The sequence below is a fragment of the Cyclopterus lumpus genome, chromosome 1 (assembly GCF_009769545.1).
Source record: "Cyclopterus lumpus isolate fCycLum1 chromosome 1, fCycLum1.pri, whole genome shotgun sequence".
NCBI lineage: Eukaryota > Metazoa > Chordata > Actinopteri > Perciformes > Cyclopteridae > Cyclopterus > Cyclopterus lumpus.
In genome coordinates, this window is record NC_046966.1 from 16,783,749 (window position 1) to 16,800,395 (window position 16,647).

General features: G+C 40.1%; 1 protein-coding gene across 2 annotated transcripts in view; it reads right to left on the reverse strand.

Moving 5' to 3' along the window:
* The window catches only part of LOC117733454 (proline-, glutamic acid- and leucine-rich protein 1-like), a 35,714-nt gene that overhangs the window by 13,171 nt on the left and 5,896 nt on the right, over positions 1 to 16,647 (reverse strand). The gene's annotated exons all lie outside the window — the stretch shown is intronic.

Sequence of the window (16,647 nt, forward strand, 5' to 3'; positions counted from 1 at the left end):
GACCTAGCGACCCGTAGCTACGGTTTAACAGGCGACCGTTAACTGGCGACTTTTCACGTATAGCGGTCCTCGTGGAAGTCGCCAGTTAACACAGTCGCTTCTTAAACCGTAACACCGTTCTCCGGAGGGGGTTTCGCGGACTGTCCGAAAATTGTGCGTGTGAGAAAAACACACGGGCCTCACTAACACTAAACTTTGATGTCAAGTAAGGGGCCACAAAATATCGGTCCGTCGGCCGCAATAGGCCCGCGGGCCTCGAGTTTGAGACCCCTGCTCTAAAATGATACCGACATCGTCTGAACACTATAGATTTTTATCTTTTGCGTGGCAAGTTCCTGCGCCACACTGTCTTCATCAGCATCCTGAAATAGCAAGAAGATTGTGTATTACGGACTGTACAGACAAAACTCTCTCCCCAAACTCATCTGGGACTGCACTGATCTTTCCATATTCAAATCCCAAATCAAAACCCACTTGTTCAGAACTGCTTTTAATGTGTGATTGTTTGCTCTATGTTCTTATTATTTTTATTTTTTAGGGTCCGAGCAACTGACTAAGTCCCTATTTGTTTTACCTGTAATTTGAGTTATTCTTTTTTTTTTTTTAGCTTTTAGGATGTTATAATTATGTTATGTAAAGTGTCTTTGAGTATCACGAAAAAGCTCTATATAAATTAAATGCATTATTATTATTATTATTATTATTAAAAGATAAGGTCCTAATTGGTCCTAATTGAACATCTACCAAATTGCTTCCAACTCTTTAGAAACTCTTTGCTTCCAACTCTTCCAACTCTTTAGAAACAAGAAAACCTGTAACTGTCATAACTATTGCACATAATGCACACCATTTAAGTGTTTGAGATGTTTTGCAAAAATGATTATACGCTTTTTAACGAAACACTTTTGTGGGTTAGGTTTAGGGTTAGGTTTGTGTAGAATTACTGTTAGATTATCTAAGTAATTCTACACATTTAGCTATGTTAGCCTGCACTAGCGCTTTGCTTTGTCTTTTGTAATGTGTGCAATCGACTTTAGCGTCATGGCTAGTCAATACACCCGCAGCTGAACGGAGTAACATACTTTAAAAAACAGTCCTTAAAAAAAGTCTAAATGTACTTTCCACTGCTGCCTTTTGCTGAACTTTAGTAATATATGTCATTTTTTGTTTGGCTTTGTCCATTCAAAGCCTGTGTTCATTCATTATTATTTGATTTTGTTTTTTTGTTGCTGCTGCCATGACCAGGAACATTGTAAACTGGTTCATTTAAAGGAAAAAGATGATTAGTTCTGATATCATATTGACTGTCATGTGTCTTGAGCCACATCATTGCCAAAACCTGCAGGTACGTCAAAGACAGTTTGTGTCTGTCCGTCACTAGAGGGCAGCAGACTCCAGGCTTTTTCTTTTTTAATAATTTCCTGCATATGTGCTCTGAAGTCTTTAGAATGACTCGGAGCAGTGGTTCTCTACCTTTTTTCAGTGACGTACCCCCTGTGAAATCAGCGCAAAATCTTTTTGGGTTGAAAAAAATATGTAATACACAGCGCTGTGACATCAGTATCTGATTTAATATCGAATATATACAATTCAGTTTATGAACACACACTTACATTTCATTGAATATTTATTAAATAACTATTTTTAAAGGATTTTTGAATGGATGCTAATTTTAAATATATATTTTTTACAAATCTCATGTACCCCCCAGTGGTACACATACCCCCATTTGAGAAACACTGACCTGGAGTAAAAAAAGAAAAAAAGACTTCAATTCGACAAATAGTTACAGTTATTACAGTTAAAGAAAGGTCCTCCTCTCTCTCTCTTGACACAAAAGGAGAACAAGGAACTCCACTGCCCCACCTATTGTCTTCCCCTAATTTCATACCTGCATGGTTGAAAATCCTCACTGTGAAATACAAGTTTGAGCTGTTGCTCATCAGTATTGGTTGCGCATTTGAGTGTATGCATTGTTCCATGGGTGTGTTAGCTCCTATAGAGGTATTTATTGTGTTAAAGCAGCTGCGGTTATTAATTAGTTGGTAACCACAACGAGTTCCATACCATGTCAATGAGACACCAGCAGACAGGAATTCATAAGGAATTAATAAATCAACTACACTAAAAAGGACTCAAATGGGAACAAGATAGCAAAAAAGTTTGTAAAACAATAAGTAGATAAAATAAATCAACCTTTTATAACTTTTCAATACTCTTACGTTTAGATTTGTATACAAATACAATAAAATATTATGTTTTTCTTGTGAGAAATAAGAGACGAATGCTGACAATCTTGGATGCCTAAACTTCTAAAAACTTTCCCCATATGTGTTAATACTGTACTACCCAGATGTATTGTAATTTTCCTCCGGATTAAAAAGGAGATGTTTGGTTACCACATAATGACACAATGTGACGAAATACACTTCCCTTGACTCTTCTTAGCACATGTATGTGCACTCCCACACACACACAAACAACAAAGCCATAATCAATGGGTGGGTGAAGTTATGTTTTATTTTTAGTGAAAATAAATACATAAATGCACTTGCTGTGGTATTTAAATCAAATGTCAGTGTGCATTGCATCTTCTAAATTAAGAACTCTTTCATCAAGACCAGCTCGAGGTATATGAGAAGTATATGAGAAGTTTCAGTTTTATGCCGCTAAAATCTGGAACAGTCTTCCAGAAGATGTGAGACAGGCCTCAACTCTGACAATGTTTAAATCCAGGCTGAAAACAGTTCTATTTGACAATTGAAAGTATTTTATCTGCACTCTTCGCTTTTAATATAATTAATTTATGATTATTTTAATGTTTTTGTGGAATGATTTTATTTGCCTTTTTGTAATTGTATGTAGCTTTGAATTGCCTTGTGTACAAATTGTGCTCTATAAATAAACTTGCCTTGCCTTCTGGCACACAAGGCTTGTCAACAGCTCACATGTGGACAGGCGGGACTTGATAAACTAATGTTCCAAACAGAAACTCTTGGGAGTGCACAAGAAGAGCAGACTAATTAAAAGGATTTAGAGGAAAGTCAAAATGAAACCAACTTCACGTTTTGTTTTCTTCTCCATGGTGAGGTTAAACATGTGATTTACTCCATGCTCATTACTTTATGGTCATCATTTCCTGGAAAGGGGTGATTTAATTCCAGAAAACAGAAGCTGAAAACAATTTGGAAACATATTTGGGTGTACACTATAACACATATTGGTTGGTTCCCTGTTCTTTACAACTTCTGATGAAATCTCCATTGTACAATCAATATTGTAGGTGCTTGTACAGACATTTCCACTGTCATAAGTGCAGCTCACAGTCTCGTCTTTAACAGCACACACACAATGGATGCTTTATGATAGCATGGGGGATGACCCAACACAGGTTGTTTTGTGGGAGATTAAATGCAGCCCGAACACAAAATCCGGAGATCATACTAGAGACGTTGACAGAGTTGTCAAAAATAAAGCCTGTATAAGAATAATGTTTTCTTTTGGTTACACGGCTGCTTTGTTATTTCGAAACCTGCCCATCAAAAAGCAAGTCATATGTTTTCACAATGATGTTACTTTGGAAGACTGTCTAAATGCCCAACAGAAAGTCTGCAAATTAACCACCCAAGCTTAATAATTTGATAATGCTGGGAAATATAAAGTGGTCGTGTGCTGCAAAAACAACATGCATCTGCTTGCACTTACCACATTGTCAAGTCACATCATGTGCCTCCTGGACATATGACATTTAAAAATGCCACTGTAAATGACAACACAGTGAGAGAGGGAGAGAACAATTCCACTTGAGGGGCGCCAAGCTTTTTGTTTACTTGCATGTTAAATTACAGCCACTTAGGTTCATCTTTTGCTCTCTGTGCCTGTGATAACATGTCCATATCAGAAACCTTAATATTTGAATTTTCTACAAACAACTAACATCCTATTCTCTTTATATTGCGTCTCGCTTGGCCCTTTTGAAGGCCTTAATGTGCACTGCATTTGACTTGATACTCCAAAACATGCAAAGCCACAGGTTCTTTATGTACTGAGACGGCTAACCAGAGACCGACAGATAAAAGTCAGTGCTTCAACACACCAAGACAATTTTATTGTTCTTGTTTTCCTATGCAATATGGCCAAAAAACACTTTTCTTAATCAGCTTCTTATTATTGGAAACAGGGTCCTACATGAATACAAATAATATATTCTGCCAAACTCAAAACAATACTGGTCTTCACATGAGATATTTCTATACCTGTCATCCTTCTACTGATTTGAAGTGGAGTAAACCATTGAACCATTCAAATTAAACTATCTAAGACAGTTCATAACCTCTGATGAAGGGTCATAGGTAAACGTTGTTTCCTTTTAAGGGGTCACAAACCAAAATGGATGGGGACCCCTGCCCTATATAATAGACGCTTAATAGTTATTATATGTTGTGAGCAGTAAATTGAGATTTCCAACACATTTGAATCTGCATTATTTCATGTCTTCACTAAAAGACGTATAGTGTTGCAGGACTGTCATTTTCTTCACATCTATACATTGTGATATTGTCAGCAAAAAGTAGTGTACATAGACACTCCCTTTTTATTCCCTTTGGGGAACTTTTAGACATTGACATTTCAAACATGACGTAGCAATCAGAATCTGACCATTTTGTTTCAATTTCTGTTGTCTATGTTGCCAGGGAGATGCCACTGTCGATCAAATAACCACACCTACACAGTCATGATGAAGCAGATTAGTACATCTTTTGAATGCTTAACTCATATTTATGTATAACTATATCTATCTTTGGTCATTGCTTTAAAATATCTAGTGTGATAAGGAAATACTCAACATTTGATATTAAGTTTTCAGGAGCTTTAAAACATGCCAACTGCCCATGTGAGCGTTACGTAGACAATTGGTCATCACCTGTCCCATTAATTAAGTAGCTGCCAGCCAGTGATACCTGACATCTAGCACAAGACCTTTGTGTGCCCCCTAGAAGATCCTCCACCAGCTGTCACTGGTTAAGTCAGATTGGCCTCTTTGTTTGAAGTGTGACTACAGTGTGTTCTCATCAGCGTTGTAAATCAGCTGTCCCTGTGCTAACATGCTACAGCTGTCAAACAGAACCATAAGAAGACAGATACACAAAACAATTTCTGTGATGTTTGTTGAGGGATCACAGAACTAATCCGGCTGCAAACATTTGGCATTATGTGCAGCCATACAGCCCAACTAAAGCCACACGCAAACCAAACACAAAAAAAATAAAATAATAATAATAATCTATAGGCCTATATGTCAATACACAGACACAGCAGGCTGTATTATTGCTTACACAACATTCTACTATATGACGCATCCGCAGCTCGTCTCATGTGAGTAGACATCGTGGGATATTCAGTGGGAGACGTGTTTTTGCTGAGGTGTGCCCAATCCATGAGCAATATTTGGTTCCACAAAAGCACCGCAGTTGTATTAATGTGAGTCACTATCACTATTGGAAAGATAGCACACCCTGACTCTGCTAAATTATGAGCTGGCAGTAAAGATCTGCTGTTGGGGCACAAACAGCTTCCTGATCTAATATTTCCATTGATTTTCACAGAAAGCACACATGACTGACAGGTTGTTTTGCACCCCTGCTTTCCAGTTCCTCTCTTTGACAGCGGATTAAACTGACAGACCTCGCCCCCCCTCAGTGCACGCACACACACACACACACACACACACACACACACACACACACACACACACACACACACACACACACACACACACACACACACACACACAGAGAGACACAGTCTTGAACCACAGGCCAAAGAGAGGTTCATGACAAGTCCTGACAAGTCATCCGTAGTTAACTTAATGAGGGTAGTGGAGACCTTTTCAAACACACACACACACACAGACACACACACACGCACACACACACACACACACACACACACACACACACACATACAAACACACACAAGCGCATGCTATCGAACATGATTATCATGCTGTTGAGTGAAACATCCAAAACATCATATGAGAAGGCTCGCATCAGGTTACCTCACGCTGCTGCCTGAAATCCAAAGCTCCACGTCAGAGTATCATGGCCAAAGAACGCAAACAAAATGTTGTACTTTTTAATCCAGAGACTTGGGTTGTGATATTTTTGTTTACTTTAAGGTTTGAAAGGATTAAATTCAGAGCCCTAAGTAAGCTTGTGTTATTTCTCTTATGTACTACAGACACAGACGTCAGATGTATCAAAATATTCAAAAATGTTTAAAGAATAAAATGTAGTCAGGAGAAATTAATAACCACCAACAGTAAAGAGTAATGAGAGAGAATGTGGTATATATGTTGTTTGTTTGGAAACAATATGCATAATTAGAGAGCAATAATTTTTGTGACTCCTTAGTGTAATAAATCTGCACATAGGATATATGCTGCTTTGGAAGTCATCCCCTTGAGTCTATTTCTGATACGATTAAATATGCACACAGCAGTGATACAAACAACAGTGGTTTACAAAGCTGAGCACTGGAAAAACTGAATATATCAAAGAGAAATGAGATGAAACCCATAATTGAGATTACATTCAAAGCCTCTACCCTTTAATTAATTATCCATTGTTAACTGAGACAAAACTCTGCCTAGAATAACTACAACATTGGGCCACATGGACGTGAAGATGAGTAATAATGGGGGAACGGAATTGAAAGATGTGAATATGCAAACAGAGAAGGAAAAATCCTGAATGCTGGTAGGTTAAAAATGGGCCTCCATATCAATACAGTTCATACCTTGACCCAGATGCTGATTCCACTCCCTTCACAAGGCCTTGATATCTTTCTTCAGTATTTGCCCGTGCTGCTGCTGACATAAGGCTTTTGTTTCAGTTGGTCACAAAACAAGAGGAGCCCAGAGAACCATCGGAGCCCAGAGAGGAACAGAGAAGCACGAGCAGGACAACAAGTGCACCAGACGGCATTGCACCACTCGAGCCAGTCAGCAGAGGAAACTCCAGCTCAAGCAGAAAAGCTGGTTCCCAGTGCATGTCTGCAATGTGTCTTGATCTGCCATCTGCATGTCCTATTTGAGTTAAATGCTTACTGCTGCAGCCATATTTTGATAGCTCGGCAGCACTTAAATATGCAAAAAGAGAAAAACATGCATTTTGTTTGTTTTGTATTTCCATAACGTCTGGTGAGAAAAGAGACTGGGGAGAAACTTTCAATATGGTATCTACAAAAAGGGACTGACTGATATTGAAACATGCTAAATTTCAAAATGATTTTGAGACTTAGACTTTTCTGTGTCACACCTGCTTTTGGGGAGACAAGATGAAAGCGTGCCTGTGCGTGGAGAAACGCTTTTTCAAACACCACTAGTGTTATTTTATCTCATTCTGACTCACAGTCAAACATTGCTCAAGTAATCTGTTGCCTGAGCTAGGCCTTCTTCTCCATTGTTTGTCATTGAACATTTCAATCCAGTGAATTCCTTGCTGACTCCACCAACTCTTTCTCCGTTTTCCTTTTCCCCTAGCTGCTCTCGTGCTCTCTATTTTCTTTCTTTTTTTCAGGAGTCCTGAGACACAGTGACCCACTTCCAGTTCCTTCCTCTCTCCGAAGCCGAGTGTGCATAAATGTTAACGCTAACTGTTTTGGTTTTTGCAGCATTTTTTGCTTCAAGCCCCCCTTCTCTCCTCTCTCTTTTGCTCTTTCTCCCATACAACACTCCCACACCCACTCACTCGCTCTCTCTGCATGTCCGAGGGAAGCGTCCTGTTTGCAAGTGGGAGTGAATAGGGATCTTTGCCATGAGTCATTACCAGGGGACCCCTGGCACTCGGCTGTACCCCTCCTCTGCATGCAAGGAATGCTAGCTAGATGTACTCTAGCCTTAATGAAAGGGGGCAGTCATTCGGATGCAGACAGCAGAACTTTATGAAAGTTTTGATAGACAGCAGGGTGTTGACAAAGAAAAGCAATTTTGAAAAATGAGGATTTTCCATGCGCAACAAGTCCAGCCAGAGGAGCAGAAAATTGACGGTCAGGATGTTTTTAGGAGTTTCCCGCCCCCCCCTCCCTTTTTTTTTTTTTTTAGGTGTGCACAGCTGTACTTTGGGGCTGAGGAAACATTTGCAGGCACGCACAGGGCTCTGGCCCTCTGACATACTCTGTCATTAAACTTGAATGCACGCCATGCAACCTGCGTTAAACCCATACCTGCACAATCCATCATAACATAAACCAGCAAAAACATTGTTCTTTCCTTCTCTCATCTTTGTTTCCTCCTGTTTTTTTCTTTCACCCCTCTTGACTCCAGCCTCTCCTGCCTCTTGTTTTTCTCCCTCATCCCCTCTACCTTCCCCCATGGCTCAGTCTGGCAGGGCCACGGGTTCAAAGACGTGCAAGCACCAGAATGTAGGTCAGCCATTGGTGCTAAGTTACCGATTAGAAACAGCTGTGCATTTGTGGGCCATTCTCTCTGTCTGCAGAGGCTTGCAGCCATCACAAAGCCATACTGACTTATAACTCCACAGTTCAAATGCCCCCCTGCTCCACTTTCCTCCCCTTCAAATGATGAATAAGGGGATTGCAAGAGCACTTTGGTTTTGGTCACCTCTCAAGAAACTTGAACGCAAACAAATGTTGTGAATCCTGCTCATCACTGCTGTCTTACTGGTCTCTGAACACGTAGACAAGGAAAAATGTGTTATCGTGTTCCCTCATGTGTTGCTCGTTCGGTTCCCCCTTAAACCCCCCCTGGAGGTTCATTGCTATCCTTCTCACAAAGCCGGACATATCTGTGGTGCTGCCTATTGTTGTATGATGAAAACGTTGCCTAATTGCAGAATGTGTTTCCCCCCTGCTGCTCTTGACAAAAGCTGATGTGTAACATGAATTAACCAGCGAGTCAAATCAGCGGTAGTCCTGAAGGTGACACTAATACTTAGCATGTTTGGATTAGCCCTCCATGCCCCCCGCAGCCCTGCCCTCATTGCCAGTGCTGGTTATTATGTACATATGCACATACACAGCACCTGGGGCTAATTACCTGTCACGGCCCATGGGGATGCCACCTGTTGGGGGCCTCAGCACTGCGTATGGAGAAAAGAAAGCTGGTTTATTTTTGTAGAGAGGAGGGCTTGGCATATACATCTTCACATTCAGTATCAGACCATTACTCACAGAGACCCGTCCCCAAAACCCCACAAGCAAAAAAAAAAACACCACTGCAGTTGTGTGTGTGAGGAAAGTGAAGCAGTGGAAGAATACAGCAGGAAGAGAGCTGTGATGACTCCTCGCAGTCCGGACACTTTAACACCCCTCCCTCCACTGCCAGCTCAGCAGCGGATATGAGCCAAACACTGTACCTTGCAGCTGTGGGCCCAAAATGCCAGATGGGCAAAATAATACACACTAACTCCCAAACTCACGCATACACGTACAGCACACTCACAATGCAAGTGTGCGTGCAAGCATATAAAGAGCATAAACAAGGGTTCACATGCAATCCAATCACAAAAACAAATGTTGCACTGGATCACACTGTTAAGATGGAAGTAATTACAGTGGCCCGTCGTCTCTGACATGTGTCCCCGTCACGCCCTTTGAGCGTTTGTGAGTTAGCTGATGACAGCTTAAGCAAGACATTTCAGCAATGCAGGTATTCCCTCACATTCCCTCACACGTGCAACTAATTATTAGTGGGGCACGTGTGCTTGTATGTTTTTCCAAAGCTTATAAAACTGAGTGATACTACAACAAATATTTCTGTAAAATATCGGCTACATATGAATGTTTCAATAAGTGTTTTCTTTGGGTGTGATGACTGCTTTGTAAAGTTTTATATCTTTAATATATCTCTCATGTAGCATATTTAGCTTTGTTTTGGCAATTAGGCTAAAGATTGATAGTTTAAAAGTGGAATATGCTGCAGAAATGCTTCAAGATGTTTCTGTGGATTAATAGCAGATTTTTCTTTTTACATTGTCGATACCACTCTCTGCTATCGATCTTCTCATCAAACTTCTGCCAAGAAAGTGAATTAATACTCCCAAAATGTCAAACAATTTATTCATGTTTTTTTCAGTTTAAATCCACTGTGACCTTTTTCTAAGAAGAACTATAAACATGTAAAGACACATGTCAAGCCTACAGAGGGTAATAACTCAAAAGTCACAGTTTGGGTGGAGTATCACTGAATGCACGGAAATACACCGTAAACAAGTCACAAAGGTGAGAGGCAATGGCACACCGGGGATTTGTAAATCCAGACAAGGATTCTCAGTGGGATATCAGACTCAAGTCTGAAATAGTTCATCTTCTTGTTTCATCTCGAGGCCGCGTCCATTTTCTAATTTTCATCCATTATCAGAAGAGAATCACATCCATTGGTGGGTGGTCTGTCACCACCGTTCTCCGCTGCCCACCCACAAGTGAAGAACGGCCTGGTTTGCATATTTATATGGAGGATGTTTGTTGTTAGAGACCCGCTGTTTGAGTGTATGAATTAGCTTAAGTTCGCCAGTTGCCATGGTCACGGATATGGTTGTTTTATTTGAGCCCATTCAACCTCCCATACAAACATCCCGACAACCCCCGACCCCCTTCCTTGAGTTTCAGTAGCAGTTTTTTTATTAGTGTTGGTGTCTGTATTTTAGCTTGGTAGGACTCAATAATTATTCAGCACTAACATTAAAATAAAAAAACTGAGTGAAACAAGGCATGCTATGAACAGTGTTTTTGTCACAGATTTTCTTTCACAAATTCTCCACAATTCTCAACCAGATATACGAAGGCAGCAGCCTTATGTGCTCTCATGCTTTGACATCACATGAGTTCCTGGTCCCATGGAGGACATATGCCACAACAACATGGTGTTATCATGTGGAATCAAGCACAAGAGAGGGAGGACCAAGCGACTGCCGTTCCACTGCAGTACCCGTGCCAGCAAGGCAGAGGAACCCAAGAACCTGGAGAGGGTCCAGGTGACCAGTGCCAGACCAAGAAAACATACCAGGTGCTTCCGCTAGTACCACAAAAAAGATTTTGGACCGCAAGACTGAAACTGCATAGTAGAGACGAACAGTTCAGCGTGTGGACAGACGTCAACTCTGTGGGCACACCACGCAAATAGAGAGGGGACACAGATGGAAGAATGCCTGGGTGGAATGGGGAAATACTTTTAGATTGTCTGCAGACACATGTACAGAACCAGAACCAGACAGTTAAATTACAAACAGAGTGCTTAATATACTGTATGCCAAATCAGCTATATGCAAATTTGGAGAGCAAATAATATGGTGAAAGAAAAATGTGATTGTCTCCAAAATAATGATATCAAAAAGAAAGTAAAGTGGCTAATGATAGAATGAGTGTTCATGCTGTTAATACCATTGGCTGCCAGCCGCCTGCATGTTGAGAGCCGAGTGGAGAAAGAAAGATGCTTTAAATTCTGTATTGAGCTCCTTTAATAAAGGACGTAACTTCTGAGACAATGTTATCATTTATTAACATTCCCTTGAAAACAAACAAGTGTGACCTAAGAATACCTACATCACATGCACAATGCTGAGATAGGGATGGCTGTATTTCATATGACTCATACATACGTGACATCACGTCGAAACTGGTCTGTAAAATCCTAAATTAAAAAGGCCTATGGTCTTTTTGAAGTTACCACACCAGTCCTCCCCAAACATGGGGACACAATGTTGCTGCAAAACATAAACATAAAGATCGAGAATGATGATTGTGGAAGGAAAATGTCTAGACTGGATGCACAAACGTGTCTGTGTGTGTGTGTGTGTGTGTGTGTGTGTGTGTGTGTGTGTGTGTGTGTGTGTGTGTGTGTGTGTGTGAGTGAGAGGGAGGGAGGACTGCCCAATACGTCTGAGATATTCTGGTTGAGAGAAAGAAACAACAAAAGACCACGAACTGAGGTTTGAAGCCTGGCAACATCAAAGCACGGTTGAGATGAGTCTTACAGAGGTTTCGTTATGTGACGCAAGCTGCCAGCTATACCATGAGAGTGCCCTGCCTTAAATCATAATAACATGATGCAATATAGAGTTCTGTAAATGTAGAGTACTCTCTTTGTGCTTTCAGGCGCCGAAACTTTGGTTCTCTCTTACAAAAAAATCTAGGTGATGAATTCTCTCCGTATGCGTTGTACAACATTTTTTATTTGGTATTTATTTATAAGGCAGAAGAGTAACAAACACTCTATTTGTATAGACTAAATCTCTAATGTGTACACACCCCACCTCGCCCTTCAGTAACAATTCCAGTTAACTCTTTGGTATTGTTCTGGAGGTACGTCACCAGCTATGACACACACAGGATGCTCCTGAATAAGCTCTGGGTGTTGATACCTGTAATTGTTCTATGTGCAAGTGCCTACTACGCAAACCATGTGGTATACGCCATCAAGCTAGAGCCGAATTGAAAATTGTGAATTTCAGGTGTGAAGTCACGCAAGCAGGAGCACCTATTTATCTAATTAGTCCAGTGAACATGGCATGCTGCTCAAAGCCAATCAGAGCGTTCTCACGCTAATGCGTCGTGACCTTTGTTCAGTCGAGGCATGAACACTGTTTTTCTGATCTGAGCCTTGTAATAGGCTTTAACTGTATCAGCTTCAGGGTTTTAGCATCTATTTGCTCCTACGGGACCTGTATGGTTTTTCAAAAGCTTTTATCCCTTTAACAATAATCTGGTCCTGGGCCTGTTGACAGAAAGTTCAAAATGTTACCATGGACTTTAGTCCTGGTTTCACTGGACCATAGTGGCGCTAACAGGCCTGATCCTGACTACATGTGGAACAAACATGGTGAAAAGCATCCTACCGTTACTGACCTTTGGCCTTAAAGACGACGTGGAAGGTGCGTGCATATGGGATGACGGTTAGTCAGCAAACAGAAGTGTTGACAAGACGAACAACTCCTCAACTCCCCCAATCTCTCTTGCCTCGTCTCTATTAGCTTTCTTGATAAACAACAACAGAGCGGTGGGCTTTCAAATGCATGGACACAAACAATATATGGGTTTAATAAAATGGGTTGAATTAATCTCACAATATTCACATGAAAGAGATCGTCCTGGTTAAGGAGGAGTCAAACACAAACTGGCTTGTCTTGTCGGTCCACTATTGTCTTTAAGGATTAAAAGACATCATAGTCTACAAGATTATTTATTGTATTGACTGACAGAAGAATCTTGTGTACAAAGGAACCGCCCTCCAGTCACGCATTGAAAGCATTTGGGTTATTTCCCAAGAACATCACTGGTTGGGGTATTATTATTACTTTGAGACCGCCCGCTGTCGCTCAGGAAGCAGAAAACACATGTGGCTGTTATTTTGTTCCTCAGTTATGCCTACATTTGGAAACCGAAGCAGGCAAATTAAACCTTATATTTTAATTTCCTTTAATGGAGGGTGCCTGTTATGGAAAGAACTGCACATTGGAGAATATACTTGTCTTTCTCTTTTAACGGTCTCACCTTCTGCTAAGACGCAGCAGAGGCCTTAGCGTGAAATGACCAAAACACCACAAAAGACCACAATGAAGAAGCCTGTAGTTTCAGTTGACTCTGAAATAATTAATCAGTGAAGCTCACAGTTAAAAATAACAAATGTTATTATGCTCACAATTAAGCAGATAGTAATTTAAGCTAAGTAAGTATGCAATACTGTATAGTTATGCAATACTCAAAACTACAGGACCTAACTAAACTAAAAATCCAAACCCTCAATATTAAAAGCATTACCCCTCCTCCCCCTCACTCACATACACACACACACACACACACACACACACACACACACACACACAGACACACAAAAAGAGTTATAATGCCCTTATTCACTGCTTAGATTTGGTCAGCTGGTTACCGGTGAGATGAACAGGATGGAGATGTTTGACTAAGATGTAGGGATGAATAGAGGAAAACAAAGAAATGGTGGAGAGAGTAGTCATTTGGCTGACAGGCCCGAGGCATTGAGCAATGCAAGGCCTGAGCCACTATGATCAGAGAGCATGCAGATGATAAGTCTATAAATAGAAACATGGAGCAGCAGAGACAAAGGCTATTTCCTTTCATATGGTGCAAAAGGATTGTTGAATTTCGGTACTGTAACGAGCACTTTAGAGCACAACTTGTTGTCACTGCGCGTGCATTTTGGCACAATGACTATTTTGACCATATTTAAATAAAATATCACAAGGTTAGATTGCTCAACACACAGCACCAGGAAGGTTTATGAGATTACAATATTTCACACATATATTTTGTCAGTTGTAGGACATGGCTCAATATAAAACAATGATTATTGCGTGTTGCACAGGCATTAAAAAAGATACCAGGCAACTGATATTAAGTTCAGGAAATGATTGTCATGGTTTTTTTCAACACTTCAATGTCAATTTGATACAGGCTGAAATCCAAAACGTTCAAGTAAGTTAACATGAATTTTTTAAGAACAGAAAGTTTGAGTTTTTCCTCCATGTTGTCTTAATCAGCGTTCATCAACCACACAAATCTTAATTTTTTATAAAGATTCTTGGCTAAAATGATCCCTAGAAAAAATGTCACCAAATAATTGTATTGAAGGTAGCAGCAAAAAGACACATCTTTGTAAAAAAGCTTCAGAGGAAACAAGACTTCTAAAATGCCAAAAACCTCAGAAATAATAACATGCACAAGTTGATGAATGCTTGCTTACATAAAGGGGTCAAGGTCAAGTTTCTTTCGGGCATTTGCTTGATTGCATTGACCTCAAGTGAGGTCAAACAAATGCTGGCACAAAAAAACCTGAAGAGACAAACACCCCATGCAACTTCATAAACCTGTGGCCTCCTGCAAACTGACACAAGCTACAGATGTACAAAGTTCAGTGGCAGAGTGAACCAACTTTACTGCATATGAGGGCATATGATAAGAAGTGTGCTAGTTTCATAATGTGTCTTTAATTACCCCATAAATAGTCATCAGGTTTCGGGCCACAAACTGCATCAGGCTTAACCAGAAATAATGCAGCTTTGTTACACTATATGTGACAGGGTTATATTTTATGGCTGTACATCTGCTGCGCTGTTTCAAAAAAGGATGTAGTGAGGTTTATTTGGTCTCTTGTTTACTATGTCTCCATATCACCATGAGGAACGTACACGCAGGCATGACAGCAAACAACACTCTCCTGTGAAAAGCTATCAAACCTCCTCATAAATAAATCATAGTATGAAGTTTAGTGACACAAAAAAAGCAAAGAAAATAGCCCCCCTATTCTAATCTGTATGTAGGGAATTAAAATTGCAGGGGAGGAGAGATCATTAATCAAGAAACAGGAAATACCATCTCTTTATGTACATGTACAGTTTCATTTGCAGCTGAATGTGGTTTCTGCACGGCTTCAGCTGTGTAGACCAAATATAATCACAATTTCTGTAAATGTCGAATCATCCTCAATCACCTGCATCCTGAATGTCTTGTATAAATGTTTAACATTTACATTTAGTCACCGAGCTAAAACCAATGCAGTATAATACAACAGCCCTGCAATAAATCCTACCTTTATGACATTGATAATCCTCTGGTTTAGAGAGGTTATCGACTCAACTTTAAGGTCATTTTGGTGGCTGCAGCTTGTAGTGCTGATGGATGGTGTTGGTGGTAAGAGTGAGATGTGTGAGGTGCCCCCGTATAGCTCACCATGTAAAGTGTTTATCAGTAAGACTGAAACATTGCGGCAGTGGCCTGGGTTTGGGCCCTGACTGTATGTCAACCTCATGAATCTGAGTACATTAGACTTGAATCCACCAATTCAAACTTTGACTGTAACACCAATGAATTCTGACTTCACTTGCCCACGCCTATAAATTAAAAATGTCATGTTTTGTTCCTTCCCTTGCGATGTATACAAAGTCTGCAGAAGGGAAATGTCTTTTTCACATTGCAAACAAACAGAAAGATGACAGATAATCTCATTTGGATGTAAAGACTCTGCTGTGGTAAATAAAAAAATGAAAGGCAACGTGCAAAACATTCAGCTCAGAAATTAGACCTGCTTCACAATTGTGTCTAGAGCAACAACGTACTATCATTTTCATTAGCAATTAATCTCTGTTTGTTTGATGAACCGTCAGAAAATAGTGATCAAGGGGCATCATAATTTCTTATTCAAATAGTTTTGTAGGACCAACTAACTATATTTCGAGGCTGGAACCAGAAAATATTTGACATTATATTATTCCGCTTCACATAAACAAATAATTAATTACAAAAATTGGTTGACTAACTTTCTGTCAGTCAACCAATTGCTACACCTCGAACTGTGTCACAGGAATAACATAACAAGATTTACTTGTAAGAATCAGTCATTACTTATACAGATATCTGTTATATCCATATTATATATATATATCTGTTACAGACAGAACATGGCCTTACATTTGATGAAGTTAAGGACTTGAAACCAAAACCACATGCTTGTCCGGGCTCTGGCTGTTAATAGGCCTATGTCCATGCTGCTACCTCTATTCAAACTGTTTTCTAAAAGAGGGTGATAATATTTATACTATTCAAGGAAAATGTGTATTTAACTTTGCATGTTCTCTCAAAAACAACATGCAGTTAACACTG